Source organism: Amphimedon queenslandica, unplaced genomic scaffold (genome assembly GCF_000090795.2).
Source record: "Amphimedon queenslandica unplaced genomic scaffold, v1.1 AMPQUscaffold_13203, whole genome shotgun sequence".
Taxonomy (NCBI): Eukaryota; Metazoa; Porifera; class Demospongiae; order Haplosclerida; family Niphatidae; genus Amphimedon; species Amphimedon queenslandica.
Window position 1 is genome coordinate 24,451 of NW_003546561.1, and position 3,105 is coordinate 27,555.

General features: G+C 32.4%; 1 long non-coding RNA gene across 1 annotated transcript; it reads left to right on the forward strand.

Moving 5' to 3' along the window:
• Window positions 1–2,008: 2,008 nt before the first annotated feature.
• On the forward strand, window positions 2,009–2,211 carry LOC109584515 (uncharacterized). Its single transcript, XR_002186050.1, has 2 exons — window positions 2,009–2,049; window positions 2,098–2,211. It is a non-coding gene; the product is annotated as an uncharacterized LOC109584515 (long non-coding RNA).
• The last annotated feature ends 894 nt before the right edge of the window (window positions 2,212–3,105 follow it).

The window sequence follows — 3,105 nt, forward strand, 5'->3', positions numbered from 1 at the left end:
AGTCTGATGTTAGAGCAAAGCGTCTAGAGACAGGAATGGATCCAATTAGTTATGTGGGTGGTTTTATATCTGTAATACGCATGCGCATTACTCCCTCATGGACAAAAATCACAATGGTTGCCACCAACTGAGTGTTTTTCATATTTCTAATGCTGTCTTTGTGGTTCCAGGCCTTTTTGCTAGTTGTTTGCATGAGTTGGATCACTGATTAGACTAATAGAACCTTGCACTAGGTAATTTATTCTCAGACTGCTATAAATTATGCCTTTTTATATACAGTTGTAATCACCTATACATATATATAGAATGTATCTTCTAATTATTCTTGTGTGAGGAAATGGGCTTTTTAGTCTTTCCTGGGTTATCATTTGTTCCTTCCACCACGATTACTCATTTCAGAACTGTAAGTAATATTTCTGTCAATTTAAGCTTCATTATGGGGAATATGAGGGATTTAATAGGAGGTTCATCACTCTGAGAATGCCCCAGGGTAGGGATTTTTCTCCAACAAGCCTATAGGAAGACTTCGCTAGTTTGACCAAGTTACGTTTCAAAATGCTAAATTTACCCAGCAGAGCTGAGTTCAGTAGCAGTTGAGTGGTTGTTTAACGTTCCTTAAATTTAGTAGGGGATTTGACTGAAGGGAACGGCCCCAGAGGTAGTGATTTAATTAATTAATTAATTTGAAACCCCAACTATGCCCCATTATGACCTGTACTGGGATAGTGGAGCTTGATATTGATAAGTACACGATAAATTTATTGTAAATGTCTGCTATTTTATATATTTATTTTTTATAGGCATTTTATACCTTGCCAGCAAATTGGATCACAAGAGGTTGCTCATGAGTTTTTGCTTACATGTGTAGTAGGAGACTAGGAGCTCAAGTAGCTACAAGGTTGAGCTGTAAGCTGTGTATAACTATAGACCACTAGCAGTAAAAATTGATTACATAGGAAGATTATTAGAAATTTTTACGGTTGTAAGGTGTGGTTTAGGATGAAATAAATTCAGCTGCCATTTTGGTTGACAACTTTTAATGGAGAACAAACGGGCTGGCATGAAAAAAAACCTGTATTGAGAATTCTGGGGCAAATTGGACCACATCTTTTGGAGAAGAAGCTTAAAGGCAGATCTTTTTTTCTTATAACAAGCACATTTTAGCTTTTAATAGAGGCATTTTCTTCTTGCATTCATTGCCGACTTCCTTAACAAACTTTCCAACGAAAATGACAGCCAATTATGACATGTGGGCAGATACCGTATATAAAATTAATGAAATTCATTTCCAATTCTCACTTCCAGTGGTCTATAATTAGTTTTTAAGTCAGTATAGTTTTTAAATTCGTAAATTTTTTATTCATGCATTAAATAATGCAAGCAATGACATATTCCACTTTTACAGTACTTCTGACTATTAAAGCTGTTAGTTTTGTAGTTTTGAATTTACATGTATGCTATTTTTATGATAATTAGAATGTCACGAAAAGCTATCAGTATTGTTCATGGTGGTGGACGAAACTCTGGATGCTATATTTGGAGATGTTGGTACTTAATAGAATAATTATTCATGAATTGATTTATTTTATTATGCTACTAATGTTTAGAATTGTACCTAGAAATTTCTTTAATTGTAGCTAGAAATGACTGTCGCCCAAAATTTCTGTGAATTTTACAGATTTTATTTTAGCAAAATTACCATGCCTTTCAATGTGTACTGATTTTAAAGGATTAAATTTTCACAAGTTTTCGAAATCTGCATAATTAGCAGAAATTTTGGGCCACAGAAATATCTAGCTCCATGTGTATGGCATTTGCAATGAAAGGTTTATTTTTAACTTATCTCTGTTAAACAGATAGCATTTCCCCAAGACTAGATATATTATCAACTCTTTATTTCCCTTGGCACTACTTAATGTGACACCAGTATATTTCCAGGTCAGTAAAAACTATAAAATTTGTTTTCGTTATCTGTAGAATGACATTCTTGTCAAATTATTTTTAGAGATGAAAATAGTCTACAAAGTTCTTTGTAAACATTAATGCAAAGTACATGTACTTTTTACATTTATTATTAATATTGTTTATTCCTTGTAGACTCAACAGAGTAACCTGAAATCAAATGTGTGGCTAAACAAGCATTTATTCATGTTTGAACTGTTTTTTTACATTTTTGTTTGAGTTATGAACATTATAAATTGAAGTACAATTTAGTCAATACTGCGCATGCGCAGATTACGCCCACGCAAATAATTGGATCCATTCCTGAATTTCCTGTCTTTAACGGCATTAGTGCTGGGCGATATTGAAAATTTTGAAACGATACGATATGATACGATATTGCCTAAAAATAAGGATATCGATATTTTTTATCGATAAGTTATTAAGCCACACCCATTAACTTTAATATTACTAAAATGGCTAAATAAAGCTATTTCTGAGAAGAATTATTATTGAAAAGCATTATAAAAACCTTCTTTGGCTTCATATACTTCAGCTACTTCATCTACTTTCCAAGAAAATACATTCTAGTAATTTTCGAGATGTTACTCCTATAGTTAATTAACCATTTATTAAGGTTATGTAACCATTTTCTGGGCGTGGCCTCGTTATCGATATTTTCTTCAAATTTTTTCGATATTGATAAGTATCGATACCGCATTATATTGATTAAATATCGTGAGTTTTGATATATCGCCCAGCACTAAACGGCATGTCTAAAGTAAAGGATGGTTAGCTGAAGGATTATCCAGTCAACTGCAGCTGCCAGTTGATAAAGGAGTAGTAGAGTTAGTTAATAAACTGGGGCAGTATTGTGTAGAATTATTCAGTAACTAATTCTAATTGATTTGAGCTGTAGATCTATATATATATTTGACTGTTCTCAGTTGATTATATACATATGCCTTATTTTTTATGGTTTAACCTGCATGCTTCAAATTTATAATTTTAATTATGTATATGCTGCCAAATATTTTATTGATTTTGTATTTTTATGATAATTATTGTCTTTTTATAAATTTAAAATTATCCAACAGGTATCTAGGTGCTATGGATACTAAGGCTGAAGTAGAAGACTACCTGGAGAGTCTTTTAGGTAAAAAG